Genomic DNA, 16857 nt, shown 5'->3' with positions numbered 1-16857 from the left:
ATGTGAATTTGGGGTGCACCACCTTTCTTTTCAAAGTTTCCCTTTGAATTTGTTCCTTGTGAGAGTTAGCTGGAAATGCCATCTGGCTGCAGAACTGTTGTCAATAATATACCAAGTCAGTTGCCATGGTTTTCCAGCCAAGTCCTGAAGATGAACAATTCCACTGGTTACCTTCTGGGTAAGCAAATCCACTGTCACCTACCCTTCTGGTGAATAACTTTTTCCCAGTATTCAAACTGCAACTTCCAAGGCTGCCCTTGGGGCTGTTGCCTCTTATTTTACCACCTGCCAGAACTGGGAAGTATTTGGTTCTGCCACCTAAGTAATTCGCATTCAAGTTGTTGTAGGAAACTATTAGATCACCACTTAGTTGTTTTTCTGTCAGACTAAACAAGCCCATATTCCTCAGTCTCTTCTCACAGGTCACATGCTTTTGGCCTATGATTGTATTGCAAGCCCTCTACTAGTGAACTGACCCTAGCTTTTGTTGTGCTACTTGAACTGTAGAGCTCAGAAGTGGATGCAGAATCCCAGATGCACACAGCATCAACATCAAGAGGGATTACAGTTTCACCTAATCTGCTCACTGTAGCTCAGACTTGCTTGCTTTCCTGTTGATCCTTTTCTTGGTCCTATTAACTTGCTATCCACTATGACCTTTTAAGTCCTTTGCAGCACAGTTAGCCAGTTCCCAGCACTACTGGAACATGGATATATTCATCCAAGTACAGAATCTCATAATATTTATTTTGCTCAGTCCCACAGTCCTTCTGGAAAGACACTGTGCTACTTTATGTGTAAACTACTTTTTTTAATTTTAGTATCATCCACAGGTTTGGTGCAAATGTAAGGTCAGTCATGAAGACATTGACCAACCCCATCAAGACATTGATTAACTACCCTTTGAGCTCATCAATTTGACCCAGTTAATGGCCTTAACACCTTTTTGTGTGTGTGTGTGCAGTCTATGCCTCCTCTGGCTATGAATGAGAATGCTGCAAGGACTAAAAATTAGTAAAGGCTACACGCCTTTCTTCTGCTGGGGGCACCAGGCCTGGACAGAGTACTCCAGCTGGGGCCTCTTGAGGGCAAAATAGAAGGGGACAATCACTTCCCTCTCCCTGCTGCCACCTTTCTTTTGATGCAGCCCAGGATACCATTGGCTTTCTGCATGCAGAGATTTCTGACAGATAGATTTCTCTCTGCTATCCATAGCCATATAAAAGAAGTTCCAGAAGCAGACAGATCCTGTGAGAACTGTTGGATATGGTAAGCCTGACACAAACTGATAAATGAAAGCAAAATTTAAAACTGTTTGGTATAATAGCAATTAGCTAATGGCAATGTCATGTGAGCACTGGACATCTTTTCCACAGCTGACAACAGACTCCCTCATTTGCTGTGTTTGCATCAGCACAGCTCAGAAAAAGTTGGGGATATCTTATTCAAAGACAAAACGATATTGCTGTTAGTTATGGCCTGAAAGCTTCCACAGCAACAAAAATACCAAACATCCTGTTTTACACATCAAAGTTAAACACCTCTAGGAATTAATCAACACCCAATATATTATAGAATTAAAATAGAGGGAACAAGCACACAAACACTTATTCTACTCCACAAGAAACTGTTTTTTGGCTGTACTTTGCAGACGTGAAAATTAAATATATTCCCCCAAAAGGAAAAGCTCTTTTAAACTAAAATACTTGAAATAACGAGATTTGCTGTTTCTTATGTTTGCTTTATGTCTAATTTTAAAGCAATTATCTCTTACATATTAAGGCTTTTCACAGCCCCTTAGTGTCCATCTTCAGAAAAGGCATTTGGAGATGCCAGAAGAAAGCCTAGTTCACAGTTGTTTATACATTTGCCTGCACCTATTTCTGAATGTTTCCTCAATTTTGTATGTCCTATATTAAAAATTTTTGGGAAAAAGGTGAGGAAATATATTATCTTTTCAGCTCTGTTTTTGTGCTTGTATCCAAATCGTCTGTCAGCTTTAATCTATGGAGGAATAATTTTGTTTACTAGAGGAATGACACATTATATAATGCAATTGCCTTATCCTGCATGAGGAAGGTTGGCTAAGATTGTACAACAAAGCAGTATTAAATGGGAAGTCAAAGTAAATTATCATGAAGTTATTTTTGCTGCAATGTAAATGAAAAAAAGACCTGAAAGTGAACAAGAAACAGAACCCAACTAATGACTGAACTGGAGACGGTACATAAAGAAGAACTGAACCACACATTTTTTTCTGCTTGTCCTCCTGCAAACTGTATGGGCGGTGAGTATAAAAAGCACACAGTCTGAAATTAGAGGCGGAAAGAAACCACACAACTCAGACTCAGACACTGAATGCCACTTTGCAGTACATTTCACTCCCTGGGAGAGTTCACTGACACCAGTTGCATGGCTCATGGAACCCAACCAGTATGAAGTTGCTCTCAGCAGAACTTTGGTAGACCTAAACCCAACATGACATGTATGAGCACGTTTACAGACACACTTCTCTCTCAGGTGAGGAGGCAGGACACAGAAGTTGCAAAAGCATTATCTTGTTTGCAACTTCCTTCCCTTTCCCTTCCCTTCCAGACTACCATGGATGGCTGCAGTTGCAATGGCACTTTCTTACACATATATGCAACAAATGTAATTCGACCTACAGCTCACACAAGATTCTAGATAGCTTAAGTATAGGGTAAGAAAACAAAGGACTGTATGGCAGCCTTTTCAGATCATTCTCTGGACACAATTAGGTAGTATAAAATTGTCAAAAAGGTGACCTTGCTGCATTAAAATTCGATTCCTTTTACCAAGTCTGTTTACTAGGCAGGTATTTATATACAGTAACTTGTCCCCAAGGAAAGCATGTTGTGAAGTTTCTTCCACATTGCAAGGCCAGCCAATTAGAAGAAGGTTATTTTGAAGTGAATCCAGGGAAGTGTAATTTTGTCTGAGATCAATAAACTACTCAGAAAAGCCAGCCTCTTATTTTCAGAGTCACACTACTGCATTCTGGCAACATTAATTGTTAATAATTGTAAACGATAACCCGTCAGGCAAAACTTTGGTTTTTAACATTTTTATAACACTGCAAACAGTCTAGCAGACTTTCAGACCTGTCATTACACTGACATTTTCTGTTTTGCCTGAAACTCTCTTTGACATATTTTTAGTTCTTCCTCCAAAATATATAACTGGCTTTTACAGTAGATGCTGTTGTCAGAGGGCTGTTTTCTCTCATATCGCTTCTTAACCTCTCAAATGCCAAGGATAGACTTAACCAGAGAACTGTTGAAACATTGCTGTGAGGATGGCACTGACCTTATATTTGCAGAGCCCTTGGGAAGGGCAGAAATAGAAGTCACAACTAAGGTAATTACTTTTTAAGTAGCATCAGACCCTGACACAGCCCCCTACACAAAGCACTTTCATTTCCCAGAGTAATTCTACTGATGCTATTGTAACTCGTGAGACTTAGGCTCTACTATCGTAAGGATACTGGAATATGGCCATCTCCTACATTTCTCTAATTCTTGTCCACTCAGTGTACTAATCATTCAAGGTCCAACCTTCAGGTCCTATTTTCAGTTTGCAATTACTCCTTTTCCTCAATAATTCAGCATGTGCTTTTTCCTTGCACATAGTTTTGTTCTTGGAAACAAGAAATGAAATATGCTTTAAAATTGAGATTTCAAAATACAAAACCAAGTTTGGGCAATATTTTACTATTCTTGAAATTTAATATTATATCTGACTTCATATCTAAATCTGTCTTTCAGAAAATACCCTCTCTGATGTAGGAACTGGAGGTCCATGGCACCAAGTTTTACTATGAAGCGATGAACTGACATAAGGTTTGCCTTGTTCAGCAAGGTACAAGATGAAAACACTCAAGAAGACTTCCTTGCTGTACAGAAAGATAATAAATTCTTAATGTTTCTAATGCTAGAAATAAATTTGTGGCCATTAACTTTTAACTATTTTATTTCCTTATTTGCCACAACACAGCGTCTAGCATAAGCAGACATTTCTTCATGGCTGGAATGCAGGTCATTGCAGGCTTCAGTGAGTCATGCTTCTAATTATTTGTTGATGCAAGCATTCAGCTCCTTTTCTGGATTACTGCATTCCATCATCCAAACACTTTCTTGGCTGTTACTTTAAGAGTTTTTTATTTCTGAGCTTTGTCTACTGTAGATATACATCCCTTCTGGTACTTCGATACTTCTAAGTCTTTATGGAACTAGAATAGTAGTTCTCAGTGTTTCACTCATTTATTTTCAAATGTTAGCTGTGTTCTTATCATAACCTTTGAGGTCATTACTATGTCATGACATGCAGGGAAAGAAGATGAAGTTTCTGAGGACATTTTCAGAAGGCTGCGCTCTGTGGGAATTCTCTGATTCCTCATTGGCAAAGAATAGCAATCTGCTTGAGTCATGTTTCAGAGATCAAGTCAGACAGTCTTCTTTTTTAGAAAAATGATTGATACCATTTGCAACAATTTCTTTAAAAAAATTAGGTGCATAGCCTTATATTGAAAGAATTAGATTGCTGTTTGGGTTACATATTTTGAAGTATGAGATTTAATTATGAAAAAGGAAAGCATTCTCTCTTCATGGACTAATGATGATGCTCCTCTAAATAATGAGGCAAACACTGATGCATAATTAGGCATCTCCTAACATCAGAATGAGCTATTAATCAAACAATAACACCATGTGTTGTTTTTTTTGTTTTTGTTTTTTAGTGGGTAGAGAATTGGCTTTTTACTTTTTATTTTAAACCAGAAAATAGCAAATAAATGAGCTGCTGCATAAATCAAGCTTTAGGAGAGGAGACATCAAGTTCTCTTTTATCTTTTTCTCCCATTGTTTTACACATTGAATCAAACTTGTCTTTTCCTGCCTCTCATCTGTCACAGCAGTGTGAATTTAAGATACAGAAAGATAAGATGAATGCAAAATGAATAGCTAAGATTCAACATTTAAATAAATAAATGAAAAAAATGCTGAATATTGATTAGCAGATCTAATATTACTACTAGGAGCTTTCATATAATGACAATAGGATTAGGCTCAGACTGCTCACATGCTTTTACACAACTTATTTTGAGTACCCCCTCCGGCACCATCCCTCCTCCATCTTGCCGTCTGCTTTGTAACGTTAGAAGACAGAGAATGTGACATACTACATCACCTATTAGCTTTCATCTTATGTGTCACAAAGTTTTACACTGATACAGTCATCTCTGGATAGAAGGAATGATGAGGCCAGGAACTGTTCACTCTAAACCGCTTCGGAAAGCTGAGCCTTAGGTATGAGGGTTCGTTTCTCCTCTGGACAGATGGACATAAGAGTCTGTATCCAAGCATAACAGTTTGCCAGATCTGAATTCTACTCACACAAACAGCCTCCTCCTAGCAAATTCTGCACATCCTTCTTAAATAAAGGGTTAACGGCTTAGCAGCTATCAACTAATCTTCTTTAATTCTTAACTATGATTATTTGCCACAGTTTCCTGCCAAAATTAGGTGCATAGCCTTAAAGTGAAAGAATTAGACTGCTGTTAGATTTACATATTTCACTGCCACCATGATGTCTTCTAGCTCTCAGAAAGTGTTAAAATATTACAAACACCAGATTATTTCTATCTTCTTTATCATTGTTACTGATCCTTAAAAATGGACACAAATATTTTAACTCTGAACACAATTTCTGCAACCTTTCTTATTGCTAAAACTACCATATATGTAGTTTTAACATAAGAGATCAGCATAAAAGGATTAAATATATTTCACAAACCTTCTGAACACAGGAAAAACATCCTTGTCCAAAACTGCATTTAAAGATACAACAGAAATATAAGAACCTAAAAACAAAAGATAATCTCATTCTCATTTTAAAAAACCTTTAACTTAAAAACTGTCAGTATCTTGGGTGACTGAAGAAACACCACCGGTTCTGACCACAGCTGTGTTCGCATGCATCTTCCCCTCAGTGTGTTCTCTGAACTGAAACTAAGCCATGACAGTGCTTATAGATTGAAGAACATGTCTGGCTTAATTTAAAGCTACCTGAGAACAAGAGCTTTCATTTTTTTTTCCTCTTATGCTTTTGTGTTCTTATTTTCTTGGAAGTAGCTGAAAGAAAACAAGAGCAACAGAAAAATAACAGTTGAGTAAATAAGAGTTAGCATGGGCAATGCTGAATATAGGAAGACTAAAAAAATAACCCAAGCCAACTGTCAAACACAAAATAGTAAAGATACATAAATAAAAGGTAAAATACAAGTTGCTACAATGCTCTGAAGTGAATGTGACCCCTGTTTGTACCAGACTATCACTCTTCTGAAGAAAATTTAGACTACATTTAGCAATACATCTCTTCATCTGGTTCACTTTGCAGCCTGGATTGAAAGGGAGGACCCATAACTCGTGAACAAATTAAAAAAAAAAAAATAATAAAATCAAAAGAGTCTGTTTTCCCAAAGAACACCCAGAAATGTTCAGAATAAGAAAATAATACTCCACCTCTCTTGCTTCTAATACACACTTCAAGTTTTCCCAAAGGAAGTTCTCTCAAGGATAAGAGAATCCCTTAACAGGAACTTCTCCTCAGTACAAAGGCAATGTGGTCCATTTTTTAAGATTTGTTAAGATGACTAGAAACTCATTAAGGAGAGAGTTTTGCACAAATGTGAATTTTGTTTTCAAGGGAAATAAAGATTTAACCGCTCATTTATATTGCAGTTCTATAGTCCACTCAGTTTTGCATTACCAAGTGCTAACATTAGGCTTCAGTCTTGATTAAAAATAAAAAAAGTTCAGGGCATAGGACAGCTTATGCTCTTTCTTAAACATACTGTGGCTTGACACATCTTGCCATATCTAAAAAGTAAGAAACAGACTGCAACTTGCTGTAAGATCTGTCAATTATTGTCTGGCTTTCCTAGCTCTAAAATCACAGTTACCACAGATAAATTGGTGCTTCTCCTATGTTTCTGAACTTAGCAGTATTATTTGAATTGTTTTACATTCCATTTTGCTTAGCTCTGTATCAGTTGTGCTGTTCTCCCCTAAGAAAGAAACCACACCACTCACAGAGGAGTCGTGGTGATACTCTTGGAGGGTGAATACAACACCAGGGAAAAAACTAAATAACGGGATGCTGGTTTGCCACTGTTTTAATTGCACTGTTAATGACAATGTGGAATAATAAGATACTCTGTATAAGTGCAAATACTGTTCTAATTGCACTACATTAACTGGTATTTTGGCAATTAAAACACTGGGTTAACAATAAAATTCTAACTCGTGCCTCAACATGCAAAGGTGATCACTGGCTTTGGTAACTAAATGTGTGTGCAGCAGTATGTTCATTTTATGATTTTGGAAGGATTGAGAAAAATCACAAGAACTTCAGTTTCCTTTGAACACTTCTCAGTGACTTTTCTTAATCTCTTGTTCCAATAACCCTACTGTGTGTTTTCCTTTCACAACTACTCCAGCACAACTCGACGGGATATTCTGAAAGCAAGAAAGTCAGGAAGGCAGTATTTCATCTATTCGTCAATGTCAATATTGTTTTTACTTTTAAGAACCTTTGCAAGCTCAGAACACCAGAGCTATCTGTTTCACCAGACAATGGCTTACCATGGGACCGAGGGGTTGTTAGTGAAATGATTCAGTATCTGCCATAAGCCTGAGGCAGCTCTACACTCACAACATACATAAAGCAACAGCTTTATGTATCGAGTGAGTTTATGAAGATGTACTTTGCTTTAAACTTAGATCTTCTGAAAAGGACTTTCATATAAGACAGGTAATTTGTGAACTATATTGGGAAAACATCAGGATGTGCTGAGGAATATAAGGCAGAATTTACAATGCCAGCTAAGTATTTGGCTTGGCAGAGCAGTGCTAGCTTCAGTAACCTCAGGCAGACTCTCTCTCAGAGCCGTTCAGGCACTGCAGGACACTAACCCAGTTGCTGTCCCATTTTCTTTCTTTCAGGCCTCATTTCAGAGAAGTGGGAAGTGCCCTGATATTACTGCCAAGAGAAGCTTTGAGAACTGTTAGGGAGATAGGGAAATTTGGGATGACAATGAGCCACAGATGTATTCTCTGACAGCAGAAGATAGCACAAGGTATTTAAGACAATGTCAATTAGTTACCCCAAACACTTGATCTGTATATATGCACATGAGGATGGAAAATAGCAACAGATGAGAACTTCCCTCCCTATGAAGCTCCTGCCTTACACCAGCAACTGGTTAGACAACAAAAGGGAACAAATTACTGCCCCTATAAGGTGGCTAAAGCCAGTAACAAATATTTCTGCTCTAACTTCGGGCTATTTCTTCTAAAAGGTTTTCTAAACCAGCCATCTGTAGGAACCGATAACGACAAATGAATGCATGAAGAGCCTTATTCTAACTCAGTTTCCTGACACTGCTTGCTGTGAACTAAACCTTGAGATCCACCCACAGACGTGAAGTGGCTTATCTAAAGTTATTTGCCACCAATTTATCCATCGATGTGGTGAGAAAACACCAAACTGAATTCACCAAGGTAACCTGGAAAACAATATTAGAGAGGAAACTGACACATAAAAACAGTCAAACCCTTCAAGATGTTAAATATTCAGAGAAATTAATTATATCCACTGAGGAAATAATTCACTATTAATTAATAACGTGAATCAATTAATAAAATTCACAATTAATAAAACAGATGTTAATACAAGACAGATCTGACAAAATAGTAGGAGTCAATTTAACACCATGACTGAGCTTTTTAAAGTACTATTTCTGCTACGCTTCAGCCTTTTTACCAAACTAATTGTCAGGCTGTAGGAGCTTTCTTTCAATGAAGCCTGTTTTGTTTGCCTGTTCCGCCAAAACAACAACTGTGTTTTAAACACAGCTGTTTAAAATTACTGTAATTGTGACTCTACTGCTTGAGATTCATTTCATTTCATTCTTTCATAGGTTCATATCCTCTCCCTGCATATTTTTTTTTCCTTCTCCAACTCGACATACAAAATAAGATTGCATGGGATTTTTAAAGTCAATCACTTATGCATTCCTATATTTTCACACACTTTACATTATTGCCATTAGAATTACAGTCACTTGACACTAAAACAGTGGGGTGGGCACTGTTTTTGCTAAAAGGAAGATATTATTTTTCATCATTAAAGTCTATAGTTAACCCCCTTTTTATGCTTTAGAATGAAAAAGGTGATTGCCTAAGTAAAAATGGAGAATGGTTACTATTGGTAACTCTGTGAAGCATTGTGCACCAGAATTACTTCATGCATTACATGTTGTGTGAGACATGAGAAAGTGTCTAAACTAAAAAGACTTGGCAGGACCAAATTTTGTGATGCATTTTATAATACTCCCACATGTACTTTTTTTTTTTAAAAAAAAGCTTTCATCGATGTTCTGAATTCTTCTGAATGTGAGACCATGATGAATAAATATGCCTTTAAAGAAATGGTTACCTTACACTGCATTTCTCCTGAAAATCTTCAGCAAATATACTAAAGCAGAAATAACTGTACACAGTCATTCCATTCTCGCTGTTATTTCTCTCAGATCTTTCTGCACCCTGCCATGAAAACTGTTTGCAAAGATTGACTTGTTTCTTTATTTTCTTTCTGCTTTACAGCTGTTTCTAATACAAACCATTAGAACCATCAAAACAAAGATGATCCAGACTTTGTTGGATGGTATTTAATTTTTTATAAATCATGGTATTCTGCATTTCCTCATTTCATATCATCTACATAGCTTGTCTTCTATGTGGCTGCTTCATTTCCCCACTTATTTGTTACATCAGCACCCCCTCCTGAATCCGAGCTGCCCATCAGGTAACGCAGAGCTGCAAACTCCAGTTGATGTGACCGCAGATCAAGGCTCAAAGGAAAGTATAGGAGAATATGTCCCATGGCAGCAATTAAATCACTGACTTGGGAGAACTGAAAATTTCTCCCCAAGCATAATCTAAATCCTATAAATGTTCTTACTATAACCAAACTGCAAAGGTTGTCTTCAAAAAGACCCTAGTGAAAGATCCATGTTCTTTTCCTTTGTACAATTAATCCCTGCAAGGATAATTTATGAATATATGCTTTAGCAACAATTCCTCGCATTAACAACTTCACACAACTATGAATTGCACACTCGGGAGAAAAATTTTTCTACATAATTGGAAATTTTTACGGTTCAGCCACATGGTGCAGAGCATTAGGAAAAAATATGCCATTTATTTCATCTCTATAGATCGCTTTGCTTCTTTATCTGAAATGAGAAGAATTAATGGCAGCCAGTCTGACGCTTTCAGGAAAGTTTCCTTGCTTACACTTGTAAGTTTTCATTAAAAGATCTGGCTAAAGTAAGAGAAAATCCTCTAGCAAGCTATCAGCACTGACCAGCTAAGCTCATCACTCAATAATGGCAGAATATTAAAGGTTTTCAAACATTAAATGTTCTTTGTTAAAAATAAGAGTATTTAAATACTTTAAAAAATATCATTAATAACATGAAAAAAAAGCTTAGCAGGTGAACACTTCAAATATTCTGATCTCTCTTTCTTTAACAAAGTTATTCATAAAAGCTACCTGGAAAAAAAAGGAATTGGTCAGAACTAGCAAGTAGTATGTACCACTTTACAATGACCTAAAAGTAGTGCGCCAGTACTTACAAGTGCTGTAACTCAGATAAGGAGGAGATACGTGAGCAAAAAACAGAATTTCAAATATTGCTATTCATTAATCTGATTGGATTACTATGTTACCAATGACCTGTGCTTTATGATCGTCTTCCCTTGTGAATAAAATGTTTTTAGTCATCAGCAGATCCTACAACTCTCATGTTCTTTCCACACTCCATCTGCCTTGCCATAGGCAGTTTGGACCGTTGTATAGCATCTCAATGGGGTGGACAGAATGCACTGCACCGTGTTAAAGATCAGCCACACAGACACACGTGTGATAGAAGATATGCCTACAGACAACAGAGTTTAGCTTATTTTAAATGGCTAAAATGATAGAAAAACAAACAAACCATCCACCCAACAAAACAGTTTTAGTTATGCTGAACATAGAAGCTAAGTAAATACAAATTGACAATGTCAGAAGGACACTTCCAAAAAAGACTCCATAACTTTTCAAGTAACTTAGAATCATAGAATCACAAGGTTGGAAAGAACTAAAAAATCACCTAGTCCAACTGTCCTCCCCTTACCAGTGTACCAGAAGCTACAGAAGCTACTAAACCATGTCTTGTAGCTCCTCATCCAGAGTCTCTTGAACACTGCCAGGGGTGGCGATTCCACTACCTCTCTGGACAGGCTATTCCAGTGTCTAACCACTCTCTGAGTAAAAAAACTTTTTTTTTTTTTATTTTTTAAATTCTTTGAACTTTTGCTCATAAAGGTTTCCAAATATCTGTATGAATCAGCACTTTTTAAACCTTCGTTCTACTGGAAAAAATGAGTAAAGTAAGTATTGATCTAGGTCTGAACTAGTCTAAGCTTAATTAATTTAGGGTCCCTACTTTGAAGTTTAGGTTGATTCCCCAAATTACTGATGTGCATTGACTTGTTTGTCTATTTAATTATTTTGGGCACAACCTTCATTATCATGTTTTGCCTTCCACATTAGAAAATTAACTTCCTAAAAAAAGACCAGAATAAGAGAAACACACAGTATTGTTTGGCACTATGAATACATATAAGATGGATTATAAACGTTAATAGAGATTTTTCCTATTAGAAATTCAATCATGATGTAGGTAGTTATACTGATACAGAGTGCACTCTTCCAAGTGGTGAGTTCTAAGACTGATTTATCTACACATTACATTGCGCAAAATTTTCTTTGCTATCTGTGGCAGTTTATTTGGGATTTGAAGCTTATTACAGCTTAACAAGGCAACAATTACAGCGATTTACTATCTTCCCCTGACCCCATCTCCAAAATAAATTCAGCTCCACGGAGAAACATTTCCCTTTCCAAAGATTCAGAATTAGACTAGATTGTGCATGCAATGAGTGGAGTGGCATTGGTAACGTCAGCCACGGTATGGTTCTGGGAACAAGATTCAAAGATTTATACCTTAGAGGAAAGAGCTACAATATTTAAACGATATGTAGAAGAAGCAAATGATGCTAATGAAGAAAACATACAATGTTAATTAAAATTGTGTAAGGATTCATAGTTACTATAAATCCCTCAACAATAGCAGAAAGAGATAGTAACCACATCAGGAAATTTTATATTTATGCTCACAACAATTCTTTGCATTAAAAGACATGATAAAAGCACATGAAAATCTGAAACATTTCCTCAGTATCTTGTTTACATGTAGTACAGACCAAATACACATAACATGCTATGAACTAGAGTCAAATTACACAAAAAATCTTGTGTCTTTTTTTAATTTAAACTTTTATACTCTACAACATCACCATATTCCTATATAGTAGATCTCTTTACATTAGTAGCTACATGTTCACCTGTGAGCTACTGCGTTAACAGTGATGTCCAGTTACACCTAACAATGACTTACCAGGAATAAATAAAATATTCATTTCTGAGAAAGATTGGTTATACAAGACATTTTCTATGAACATTTTCACAGATGCCCTCAAAATATTTTTACTCGTTAGCTGAGGAATTTCATACCCTCCTGCTTAGGAAAATGATTAGGGAATTGGACAGTAGGGATTTGAGTCAGATATTGATTGGGCGTCATGAAAAATCAACCCTGAGAAGCTCCTTCGGTATGCCTATACAATTATTGGTAATTTAAAATATATACTGTACACAAAATGTCAGGATCTATTAATGCTACTCTGAAAGAGCAGAGATCCAGTATAATTTCTAGCAGGTGAGGAGAGAACTCCTGACGAGCTGAAAGCAACTTCCTACTAGCATTCTTTTTACGCTATGGCTAAAGTCTAAAGAAGACAAGAGAAAATCAGAATGGAAAAAGAGAAAGAAAATGGTTAAAGCAGTTGTTGATAACAGTCATTGCGTTCTCTTAATGTAAATTTCTTTGAATGGTACACAAGTAATTTAGCTATTGCATGTCACTCATGGCATGAGACTCCCTGATGCTGTCTGCACCAAAATTAACCAATGTCAGTGTTATGTAGCTGTGTCAGTCTGAGAGCACAGGGGAACCCAGGGCTTGTAGTTCAGGCCAAATCTTTCATTACAGCGGGTGATCTAACTGATACAGGTTTTTTTTTCAATTAGATCAGCAGGTCTAATGGAAGACATTACCTGACCTACAAATGTAGCTTCCCCAGAAATTAATACCCACTTTCAAAATCTCTGTCTTTGAGGAAGGGCAACAGCTCCACAGTGGAATGGCAATTTAAGGCTGGAAATAAAAAGTTTTCTCTCCTTATGGAAGTCAGTGGGGTGAACTCAGGTTAGCAGTCTGTAAATTAACGTGATACATGTTCAAGACTTTTAGCAACATGGATTTGCAAAGAGGAAAAAATAAATAAATTAAAAAGCACAGTTCCAGACTCTGGTGTCTGCTGCATGGTTCCAGAGAATTAAAAACACAATTTTTAATTTCTAACAGAATCCTCAAGTGATCTACAGAATATAATGAACAAGTCTTATACCAAAGCAATGCAATGCTTTTCTTAAACTTTGGAAAAAAATTGAAAAATAATGAAGGAAAAAAGACAGCTCAAACTTTACAGACAGGAAAGATGCACATTCTTATGAATACTGCTGTGAAAAAATTAAACTGGAGAAAAAAAACGCAAGCAGTACCATCATTTTAAATGAAATGATCTTTTGTTACCAACATTAGCAACAAATGTTTTACCTTTGAGGAGTGAACTAGGTTAAAATAAATAGAAACAAATACAGAGCAAGGAAAAAAGGTGTAAATAGACTGGTGACTCAAGGTTATGGACAGTGATCTGCTAAGGATGCTGGGGGAGTATAATTTTACAGACAAAATAAATACAAATATGCTTCAAGAATGCTTATAATTTTTTCAGCTGCTTAAAGATAACTGTTGGGTTAAGCAGTGTCTGTATTGCTACTGTCAGCACCACTGGTTCTGTCCTTTAATTAAGGAAGAACCAGAGGGAATGACTGGCTGGCACATTCTTTTTGCCTTTAAGATGAAATGTACATTATTGCTTCAAAAACTACAATCCCTATTGGACTCACGGCTACCTTTATCATTCACACATACATTGACTTCCCTTATTCCACATCTCTGAAGCAGATCTTAGTTTTCCCTGTACTTACTGATTTTATCAGCATTTACACTGTTACTCCACCTTCCAGCTAATTGGAAATTAGAAATTCAGCATCTTCAGAAAAAAGAAATTCAATATCTTGCTACACAAACCATATTTGACATGCGAATATTTACGTGCTTTTTATAAGCTACCAGTTTAAATCCAGTCGTCAGAGCATATTTCAACATAACAAGACAAAACACTAGGAAATAGCATAATTTAAAAGAAAAAAAACCATCAAGTTTGCCTCAAAGCTTAGAGTAATTGGATCTCTATCAGATGTACTTAAAATGCAAATATATTTGAAAACCAAATAAAAAGGTGACTTTGGGGATTTACTTTGCTTAAAATTTAGCCATGTGTGAAACTGTGAGTTTTAATCCTCTATAAATGGACCACTCATTGAAAACACAAAGTTTCAACACTTTACTCCAATAACCATAATATTTTGCAAGTACAGATATATTTTTTTATTAAACTATGGTATAATGAAAATACTATCACAACTGAATTCCTGAGAAGACAGGCAGACCTGGAATAATGCCCACAGTGCCTTCTCTAGAAAAATAAATTGTTAAGAAGTGAATTGTCCTTTTCCCAAGCAGCAACATTTTCTCTATAATTATTTTTAGCAAACAGTAAACATCTTAAATGTTCTACTCCCATTACTAACAATCTGCGTTCCTCAGAAGCACTACAGGAATGTTTGGCCTTTTACTGAAAGACAGCTGAAATTCAAGAGAGTGAGATTAACTCATACCCCCTTCAAAAATCCTTCTGCATGATGCCTTATGGTATGGAAGACCCCTTTGGCCAATGTAACTCAGCTGTCCTACTTCTGTTCCTTCCCAGCTCATTGGGCCTTTTGCTGCGAATGGCCATGGCTCTATACAACACTGCTTAACAGAAGATATAAACATCAATGGGTTATCAGCATTGTTTTTCTCCTAGAAGCTGAATCATAGAATGGCCTGGGTTGAAAATGACATCAAAGATCATCTAGTTTCAACCCCCTGCTATGTGCAGGGTCGCCAACCACCAGCTTGGGCTGCCCAGAGCCTCATCCAGCCTGGCCTTGAATACCTCCAGGAACGGGGCATGCACAACCTCCCTGGGCAACCTATTCCAGTGTGTCAGCATCCTCTGCATGAAAAACTTCTTCCTAATATCTAACCTAAACCTTCTTAGTTTAAAACCTGTCTTAGTTTAAAACCATTCCCCCTTGTCCTATCACTATGCACCCTTGTAAACAGCCGTTCCCCCTTCTGTTTATATGCTCCCTTCAAGTATTGGAAGGCCACTATGAGGTCTCCCTGGAGCCTTCATACCAGACACTCTGAAAAAAACATTTCAATTCCAGCTGGAACTAAGATATTTTACTGAAATTACTTGAAAATATCTACGCTAATCTACACTGGGACGATTTACAACAAATGATTTGTATGTTTAGTAAACAAAGTGAGAAGAACTGCAAATACTGAAAGTGACCAGGAGGCTAGTCAGTCATAATGGAAAAACACAAATAACACTTATTTTGCAGTATTTCAATTAACACATTCGTACAAGATTATTATTATGTTATGGAATTCCAAACAGTCACTATAAAATCTACTTAATTCTATTGCAGAAAATTGTCAGAAACTCTAAAATCTCAGACACACTAAAGACAACAGCCAAGAAAAGAACAAAGATTTCAGTCTCTGTATTTACAGTTCAGATCTCTTACACGAACTTGAAGCTCTTAAGGGCTGAAGGGTTAAAAGCTCTATGGACCTAATGGTCATCCCAATGGATGAAGTCAAATTACATTTCCAAGACTGAATTTGCTTCTTCAGATCAAATTTGTAGAAAAATACATGCAAGCTCATGCAAAATGGGAGCATAGTAGTCCAATCTAAGAGAGATTCTGCTTCTCATCCATGCAACTGTTTTTATTAAATGGAATGTATTACTGGAATCTCTACCATGCTGCTGAAGTATTGTGCTAGGCTCTTCTTGGTGAACCTGCTGCTGCTGTTCAACACTTTTGAGTGTATTAGTGGGTCTACGTTAACAAACCTATCCCATTACACCAAGAAGAAAGAGAATTCAGTGACCTCACACTAGAAACTCCTGTGCTTACTCTGTACCAATCAAATGACATATGAAGGTGTTCTCAGGATATGAGATGTAAACAAGGTGTCTCTGTGAAACAGAAAGTTAAGTGCATGAACACTTGCTATGTAGTATTCTGCATTCCTATTTCCATCATTCACACCAATTAGATAGTATTTTGCCTAGCCTAACAAAATACCTATAGCAATTCCCTGTAACAGCCTTACAGAGAAGAAAAACCATTCCATACATATGTATAATTTAAAACAATTTTGCCCTCAAACAAATTGCCACCTTGGGATTTTAATGAATGAATATATAAGTAGCTTTTCAAGTCAAGAGACATTTCCATTTGCTGATTTATTGCAGATTCAAAACCTAAACAGTGAGTTGTCAAAATTGAGCAGCAGCATTAATCATTATCTATAAATATGCAGAATGCACATCTGACTGAAATTTACTTTTTTTT

This window comes from Meleagris gallopavo, chromosome 4, assembly GCF_000146605.3.
Source record: "Meleagris gallopavo isolate NT-WF06-2002-E0010 breed Aviagen turkey brand Nicholas breeding stock chromosome 4, Turkey_5.1, whole genome shotgun sequence".
Classification (NCBI taxonomy): domain Eukaryota; kingdom Metazoa; phylum Chordata; class Aves; order Galliformes; family Phasianidae; genus Meleagris; species Meleagris gallopavo.
This window is presented reverse-complemented; position numbering follows the sequence as displayed.